General features: G+C 49.6%; 2 long non-coding RNA genes across 5 annotated transcripts; both read right to left on the bottom strand.

The window, feature by feature from the left end:
• Positions 1–308: 308 nt before the first annotated feature.
• LOC121040191 (uncharacterized) lies at positions 309–3029 on the bottom strand. Its single transcript, XR_005795177.1, has 2 exons — positions 1935–3029; positions 309–1671 (listed from the first exon to the last, which is right to left on the bottom strand). It is a non-coding gene; the product is annotated as an uncharacterized LOC121040191 (long non-coding RNA).
• Positions 3030–4069: 1040 nt separating this feature from the next.
• LOC121040190 (uncharacterized) lies at positions 4070–8821 on the bottom strand. Of its 4 annotated transcripts, none has more exons than XR_005795174.1 (3): positions 8054–8821; positions 7223–7426; positions 4070–4114 (listed from the first exon to the last, which is right to left on the bottom strand). It is a non-coding gene; the product is annotated as an uncharacterized LOC121040190 (long non-coding RNA). The 4 variants fall into 4 exon arrangements; XR_005795175.1 differs by having other exon boundaries at positions 8292–8821; XR_005795173.1 differs by having other exon boundaries at positions 8649–8821.
• Positions 8822–9022: the final 201 nt, after the last annotated feature.

The raw sequence follows: 9022 nt of genomic DNA, 5'->3' as shown, positions 1-9022 counted from the left end.
ATGGAAAGATGTTTTAGGGTTTTCAGTAGGTAAAATTTTTATTTTTATTTTATTTTATTTTTTTAAAAAATTTTTTTTTTAACGTTTATTTATTTTTGAGACAGAGAGAGACAGAGCATGAACGGGGTTGGGTCAGAGAGAGGGAGACACAGAATCCGAAGCAGGCTCCAGGCTCCGAGCTGTCAGCACAGAGCCCGACGCGGGGCTCGAACTCACAAACTGTGAGATCGTGACCTGAGCCGAAGTCGGGCGCTTAACCGACTGAGCCACACCCAGGCACCCCAAGACAGCAAGTCTTAATCCCAGGGATTTGTAAATGCTACTTTATTTGGAAACGAGGACCATGGGTACATCTTTTGGGGGCCGCTACTCCAGCGCTGAAAGAGAGAAATTAGGATCAGTCTGTCGCCAAAACCGCCTGTGGGCAAGTTACTAACAGAAGCTTACACCTGCCAGGCTGAGGGCCAGATCTCGGACACCTGCAGGTACCCTTCTGTCCCACCACAAACCGCTAGCATCCCTGTCACCTCTTTCCATCAAAACAGCACGAATCATTATTATTATTTCCACTTTACAGATCAATAAACTGAGCTACCAAAGATGTGAGTAAAGCTGCAGGTCAAACGTGGTGAGGACAGAACTGGAATCTGGACTCTGACGTGATCGTGGAAATACACCTGTCACCCTTATCCCCCCTGCCTCCTTCACCTCCTCCAAGACTATTACAAAGGTCATCACTTTGGGGCCATACACACTGTGACAGATGACAAACACAAGAGGAGACGTCCACAGATCTCTGAAAAAAACCGTACATCCTCTTGAGTTTTCTTTTCTAGTCTCGGCCTCCCTGATTCCTGCGGCCTTCACTTAGAGCGCATGGCCTGTCCCCTCACCCCCACAGTCACATCCTCGAAGTCTGCCACACTGCGTCTGCACGCTTCTTTAAAGAATGCTTCCCAGAACCGACAACTGTAAAAACCAACTTCTATGGAGTACTTATGTGCCAGGCTCCCTTCTAAGCACTTCGATTACAGAACTTCAATTTAATGCCAACAACTCCATTAGATAAGATTATTATTATTATTATTCCCCATATTGGAAATGAGGAAACAGACATGGAAGTTAAGTATGTTGCTCAAGGCCACCAAGTTAGAAAATGAAAGCTGGTACTGAAATGTAGGCAGCCTGTCCCCAGAGCCCTGCATCCTTAACCTCTACCCTCTATGCCGCCTCGCCTCGTGCCTACTCAAGAGTCAGAAGAGACCACCTCCCTTGTTTCAAGTACTATACTCCACGTGATGCGACCTTAGGTCACATGGCAGTTACATCACGTGCAAGCATTTATTTGTTCACTGCTAAACGCATATGCATCTATCCCTCTCCTCCTCCTTACCAGAAGAGTCCCCGAAAGCCACAGACTCGGAGAAAAAGTATGTGGCAGGGGTGGCAGGTGGGCAGGCAGAAAGAAGGCCAAGAATGAGAGAGGGCGAGCCACAAAACCAGATGAAGGATCCAAGCACGTCAACTTGGAGGCGCCACAACAGACCAGGTGCAGGAAGACTGTGGGCTGGTTGAGGACAAGTCTCACAGATACCACGTTTGCATTATGTTATTCCGAAGAGCCCTCAGAGGCAGGCCAGGCACCATCCTCGGCTGCATCTAGGAAAGCGCCTGCGTAGGGGCGCCTGGGTGGCGCAGTCGGTTAAGCGTCCGACTTCAGCCAGGTCACGATCTCGCGTGATCTCGCGTGATCTCGCGTGAGTTCGAGCCCCGCGTCGGGCTCTGGGCTGATGGCTCGGAGCCTGGAACCTGTTTCCGATTCTGTGTCTCCCTCTCTCTCTGCCCCTCCCCCATTCATGCTCTGTCTCTCTCTGTCCCCCAAAAAATAAATAAACGTTGAAAAAAAAATAAAAAATAAAAAAAAAGAAAAGCACCTGTGCTCAGCAAACCTTGACACTGTTGATCACTCGGAGGCACCAGCAACCAGAAAGGAGAAAAGCGTCTTATTCCAAACACGTTAGACATGGCGGGGAATGGAAGCAAGCCGGATCTCTGCAAAGACGTGGCAGACGCGCTGTCGTGCGGCCTCTCTCTGGCTTTGTCTTGAAGACTCGTGCACCTTAGTCACTTCACCGTTCCGTCGCCACCTCTGCCCCCTTTCCACGTACGCAAAACCCACTCACCTTGCAGGCCACTCAGCCCCAGTGCTGGGAACGTGTCCTTCATCACGCCCTCTGCGGGGATCTCTCCCGCTTCAGATCCCAGAACAACTTTTGCCTCTGCCATCATTGGGCCACGATATCTCCTGACGGTCTTCTTTCACTCTTTTAATTCTTGTTGGCAAAATCTTGTTCCCAGAAACGTGATACGATAGGCTACTCTATACAATTCATGGTATTTTGAGCATTTTTTTAAACATGCTAAATAACGCTACTGCTTTTTCAGAGACCATAAAGCCTCACGAGAAAATAAGTAACAGCTGTACAAGACGTAGCAGTTTGTCTGAATCCTTTTGTACTGATGTCTGAAATGTGAAAAACACAAAAGCTATGACATGTTGGGAGCACCCGATGGAGTGGAATCTCTGGGACAAAGCAAGTCAGGCACTGCTCAAAGTCTTGAGAATCCCAGCTAAATCCCAGCTTAATCATTGATATTTTTTGGTTACGAAACCAAACGTGTCGACATTGAAAGATCTAGTCTAGAATCTATAAAGGGGGATAGGGAGTCTCCGGCCCTTGGGCAACGTTCCAAAAGCCTACTGGAAATCATAAATCTAACAATGAAACTACTTGAGTTAAAACATCACAGTTCTTTGCTTTCAGCTCGAATCTTAAGAACCCGGTGAATTACATTAGTTATGGTGTGGAAGCCAAAACCTCTGAATGGTACATTTTTGATTAGTAAAAGGAAACTATTGTTTTGTAACTAAAATCTTTTAAAACAAGAATCCCGTTAGAAAAAATAATTTAGGGGTGTCTGGATGGGTCAGTCAGTTAAGCGTCCAACTTCGGCAAAGGTCATGATCTCACGATGAGCTCAATCCCTACACCGGGCTCTCTGCTGTCAGAGCAGAACCTGCTTCGGATCCTTTGTCTCCCTCTGCCCCTCCCCCACTTGCACCCACATACCCTCTCTCTTTCAAGAGTAAAATAAGCATTTAAAAAAGAAAGAAAAAAACAATTTAAAACCTTTAATATTCCCATTCAATCCTTACAACTTAATGAAGGTATTATTACTACCTTCAATTTACAGATGAGGAAACTGAGTGAGCTCTTGTCCAAGAGTTCAATAGCTTGTCCAAGGCCATCCAGCTGGCAAGCAGCCTGCTCGGGAATCAAGGGGCAATTAATGCCAGAGCTCACGTTCTTCGTCTCCAGATTTTACTCATCTCCCTTTCCTCTCTCACTTTGGATAGCCTCTGCCTTCCCGACAACTAAAGGAGGAGGGCTCCCAGTAGCTTCAAGTTCAGGCAAGAAGCAGCATGGGAGGAAACAAGGCTCTTGGGGAGTGTCTGTTGGAGACACATCACCCTGTGGATTTCTGGACCTCAGACGAGTCCGGGGAAATGCGTATCTTCTGAGAACTATGGCGTTTGGGGGCACAATCATTTAAGAATTCCATGCTCTATGGTCTGGGAATAACGACCCCAAATTCTTCATTCTGCTGCCTTTAGCACCTACCTCCTCCTGACCGTGGATATCGTTTTATCAATACTCAGTCACCCTCCTTGGGAACCGAAGAAGGGGATGAGGAAAGCAGCACGTGATATTCTTTTCGGCACTGCCTGCTCTCTGCCAGTTTGCTCTAACCTTTTTTTCCCTTTTTCTTTAGATAAAAGATACTCCAGGACGGGGCACAAATTCTCTTCGACAAATGGCCCAAAATAATAGACAAAAGTACAAGTACATTTCTAGATTTTAAGAGGTCATTTCTAGATTTAAAGAGCACCTGGGCGGCTTGGTCGGTTGAGCATCAGGCTCTTGGTTTCAGCTCAGGTCATGATCTTGGGGTCGTGAGATCAAGCCCCATGGAAGGCTCTGTGAAGAGTGGAGCCTGCTTGGGATTCTCTCTCTCTCTCTCTCTCTGCTCCTCTCTCCCGCTTGGATGCTCTCTAAAATTAAAAAAATAATAAAGAGGTCACTGCAGGGGCACCTGGGTGCCTCAGTCGCTTAAGTATCTGATTCTTGATCTCAGCTCAGGTCTGGATCTCAGGGTTGTGAGCTTAAGCCCCCACATTGGGCTCTGCACGGGGCATGAAGCCTCCTTAAAAATAAATGAATAGGCCGTTGCAGATACAAAGGAGGTGGTGGCTTCTATTAGTCAGGAACTTCTGCAGCCCTACTCCACACCAGCGGCCCCGCTGCGGGGCTGATGGTACATCTCATATGTGAACTCCGTAACATCGGGAGCAGAGTGGCCCTGTAGGCTTCCCGTTGAACCGCGCTTTCTGTTACGTCCTAATAGAGAATGATTCCAATCTCAAAGTTCAAGTCTACCTGAACCAGAGGCCAGGACACAGCGGCCATTCAACAGATCTTATCTTGCAATTTTCTTCACCGGGTTAAACTAGACTTCAATCGTCCACGACGTTAATGACTTGATCACAGTGTGAAGCCGACCCAGTGGCGGTTCCGGTCCGCTAGTGGAACTCAAGCAGCACAAAGGCAGGACTCCATGAACTCGTTTTGAATTAGGTGAAGCAGGTAAACCAACAGGTGTGGGTATTTATTAACTGAACATAAGAAAATGACCCAGCCTGGGCAACCATAAAAATCCTCGGTGGCTAAGCAAAGTGAAAGGGATTTCAGAAATACTGTCTAACACCTTTGGAGAACTATTTCATAAATTTCCCAAAGACCTTCCCTAAATGGACGCAGCCAAATTCAATGGAGATAGAGGTCTGTGTGCAAACTGCCTCTATTCTCCTGAGTTATAGCCAGTTCAACGCTGTCATTTCAGTAAGCAGGGAATTTTAACACATAATGTGCAAGTCAGCCAAAGTGCTATTAAATGCATAAATCTTTTTATTTGCATTAGAAAGGCATCCATCACCTCACGCTACAATTCGCAATTAAGAAGTAAATGTACTATTTTGCTTCGCCTCACAAGAAAACTTTTGTATTATTTCCAGAATAAAAGTTGTGATTTTAACTCGCTACATTTCAATGGTAAATACAGTTGATCCCTGAACACGGGAGTAAGGGTCACTGACAGCCTCCCCTGTCAAAAAATCCAAGTATAACTTTTGACTCCCCCAAAACCGAACCACTGTTGACTGGAAGTCTTACTCAAATCATAGTCAATTAACCGTTGACAGAGCTTGTATCCGCATTGTACACTGTATTCTTAGCATAAAATAAGCTAGACAGAAGAGTGTTAAGAAAGTCATCAGAAAAATACAGTACTATACTGTATTTATTGAAAAAAATCCACACCTAAGTGGACCCGTACGGTTCAATCGGCATTGTTCAAGGGTCACCTGTACCTGCGCGAAAGGCTACCCCTACTTACCTAAGCTGTCTGTCTCTTATGTGGTAACAACCCAGATATTACACAGCAAGTAATCTAGCATTTCTACTTCCACGTTAACAATTACCGTTCCATTTACAGGAAGGCACTAGAGGGGGACCTGGGGGGCTCAGTCAGTTAAGCATCCAACTCTGGGTTTCGGCTCAGGTCATGATCTCGTGGCTTTGTGGGTTCGAGCCTGGAGTCGGGGTCAGCTCCAGCAGCAAGGAGCCTGCTTGGGATTCTCACTCTCTGCCCCTCCCCCACTCGCACAGTCTCTCTCTCTCTCTTTTTTTTTTTAACGTTTATTTATTTTGGGGACAGAGAGAGACAAAGCAGGAGCAGGGGAGGGGCAGAGAGAGAGGGAGACACAGAATCCGAAGCAGGCTCTGGGCTCCGAGCTGTCAGCACAGAGCCTGATGCGGGGCTCAAACCCACGGACCATGAGATCATGACCTGAGCCGAAGCCGGACGCTTAACTGACTGAGCCACCCAGGCGCCCCTCTAGTGCCTATTTAAAAAAAAAAAAAAAAGATGGGGCGCCTGGGTGGCTCAGTGCGTTAAGCGTCCGGCTACGGCTCAGGTCATGATCTCGCGGTCCATGAGTTCAAGCCCTGCGTCAGGCTCTGGGCTGATGGCTCAGAGCCTGGAGCCTGCTTCCGATTCTGTGTCTCCCTCTCTCTCTGCCCCTCCCCTGCTCCTGCTTTGTCTCTCTCTGTCCCCAAAATAAATAAACGTTAAAAAAAAAAAGAGAGAGAGAGAGACTGTGCGAGTGGGGGAGGGGCAGAGAGAGAGGGAGACACAGAATCGGAAGCAGGCTCCAGGCTCTGAGCCATCAGCCCAGAGCCTGACGCAGGGCTTGAACTCATGGACCGCGAGATCATGACCTGAGCCGTAGCCGGACGCTTAACGCACTGAGCCACCCAGGCGCCCCATCTTTTTTTTTTTTTTTTAAATAGGCACTAGAGGGGCGCCTGGGTGGCTCAGTCAGTTAAGCGTCCGGCTTCGGCTCAGGTCATGATCTCATGGTCCGTGGGTTTGAGCCCCGCATCAGGCTCTGTGCTGACAGCTCGGAGCCCAGAGCCTGCTTCGGATTCTGTGTCTCCCTCTCTCTCTGCCCCTCCCCTGCCCCTGCTCTGTCTCTGTCTCAAAAATAAATAAAAATGTGGGGCGCCTGGGTGGCGCAGTCGGTTAAGCGTCCGACTTCAGCCAGGTCACGATCTCGCAGTCCGTGAGTTCAAGCCCCGCGTCGGGCTCTGGGCTGATGGCTCAGAACCTGGAGCCTGTTTCCGATTCTGTGTCTCCCTCTCTCTCTGCCCCTCGCCCGTTCATGCTCTGTCTCTCTCTGTCCCAAAAATAATAAATAAACGTTTAAAAAAAAAATAAATAAAAACATAAATAAATAAAAATGTTAAATAAATAAATAAACAAACAGGCACTAGAGACATTTTGGGATGAATGAGCTTCACACAGAACCAAATACAAAGATTCACAAGCTGCTGATCAGAGCAGGAAAGTCTGGGATAATGTTTCTCTCAATAAGGAAACAGATGGGTTCGTTCTTTTAGTAACTAGTCGGGTGCCTATAACCCAACTACAGATGAAGTGAGGTGAGACTGGGGGTTGGCAGGTGGAACAGGGAGGAAGGTGGCTGGAAAGGTCTAAGCGATGACAGTCTAGGACAGTCCCTGTAAAGAATAGGAAGGCTGACCTGGAATAGACGGCAGACATGAGTGGCCACTTGGCTCGGCACCAAACATCTGTGGAGTCCCCAGCATAGGCAGGTGTTCAACGGTTGTCGAAAGGGCTTGTGGAATGGGACGTCAGGCTGAAGTGAGACCTGGGTTCCGGCACTAACCAAACGGATAGCTCTGATAAGTCACGTTATCACCCAGAAGGAGCTGTACTGCAAAAACTGATAAAAACAAAACCACTAATGAGCACGGCATTAGAGCCCACGCGATGACACACGATTAGTCAACGTTCGTGGACTAGTTACACATACAATTAACAAGGACAGTGAGACAAAGTCAGGCAACAACTAATCCAGTTTCCTGGCTGGACACTTTTTTCATTATCTATCCTCAGGGGGAAAACCAAACATCTGGCAACATCTACCTTTTTGGATTCCTAGGGGAAGTCACCGTAAGGGCAGGGAATACATCAGGCTTTCTTTTAAATGGCCAACAAAGGGACTACTGTTTTTTGTTTTAATTTTTTAAAAATGTTTATTGAGTGAGACAGAATGCGACTGGGGGAGGGGCAGAGAGCCTAGGGAGACAGAATCTGAAGCAGGCTCCAGGCTCTGAGCTGTCCGCACAGAGCCCGACGGCGGGGCTGGAGATCATGACCCGAGCTGAAGTCAAAAGCTGAGCCACCTTGGCCCCCCAAGGACCACCTTTCTTTAACCCTTGTGTGTGCAATCCAGCTGGATAAAGAGTCCCTAACACAGTGGTCCGAGGATGGGCTTTTAGGGAGGGCTCCCACGCACGGGAAATCGTATGCGAACTTGTCCTCTACGAGCACGCACGGATGCACAAACCTTTAGGTTTTCAAATGCTCAACAGCCATAAACCCCTCCCCCACCGAAAAGGTTAAGAACCATCGCTCTAGGAATGTTCCTTTTCTGAAGCAAGCTTCCTAAATAGTTAATTCTCGCGAGTGACTCCCGGGGTGTCCGCGGCTGACAAGTCTCGTGACCCCCAAGAGGCAGGGACAGACGCGCTGCTCGGTGCGGCGTAACCTAATCCCCCACTACACGAAGCCCTGCACCGAAGCACTTGGAAGGGCTAGGCGGTAGTATTCCGACAAGAGCGCAGGGACGGATGCATTAGTTGCGCACTGTAACATCGCGTCTGCGCACCGCCTCTTCGTTGGTCCTCACCAGTGGCCCGATTTTAAGCAAGTTACTTCGCCTCCGGGGCACCCGCTGCGGGAAGCAAATACGAGCCGGGTGTCCAAGTAGATCCGTTTTTTTTTTTTCTCATCCACGACCGAGGCCGGTGCTCCGCGCTCCGCAGTCCCAGGCCTCCCTGCCCTGAGCGGCCAGGGACGGACGTCGCCGCCATCAGAGCAGGGTCGCCTGGGCCAGCGCTCTGGGGACAGGAGGCGGCGCCGGGCATCCCAAATCCACTCACGTTTCCCGACCGCCGCCTGTCTCTTCGCAGTCCCGCGGCGCCTCGCACGGAACACCCCGTGCCCCGGTCACGCTCACTGCCTGACCGTGCGGTCCAGAGCGCCTGGCAGAGCCACTTCACCCGACAGCACAGACCCGCGCGACACCCGCGCCTCAGACGCGTCCCCCCCGCCGACACGTGACCACCGCGAGCAAACTCCCGCCGCCGGCCGAGGCCCGCGCGTGCGTGAATGCACGCATGCGCGCGCATGCGTGAGACGGGAGCGCTCCTCCCGGCGACGGTTTCCTAGCAGCTGGGCGCCTGCGCCGCGCGTCGTTCCAGTGCCCGCGGAGGGAGGTGCTGCGCGCCTGAGCACGGGCGCGCTTGCGCAGTAA

The sequence above is a fragment of the Herpailurus yagouaroundi genome, unplaced genomic scaffold (assembly GCF_014898765.1).
Source record: "Herpailurus yagouaroundi ecotype Mexico unplaced genomic scaffold, PumYag 182, whole genome shotgun sequence".
NCBI classification, from domain to species: Eukaryota; Metazoa; Chordata; class Mammalia; order Carnivora; family Felidae; genus Herpailurus; species Herpailurus yagouaroundi.
The sequence above is the reverse complement of the archived record's forward strand: the minus strand, read 5'-3'. Positions and strand labels throughout refer to the sequence as shown.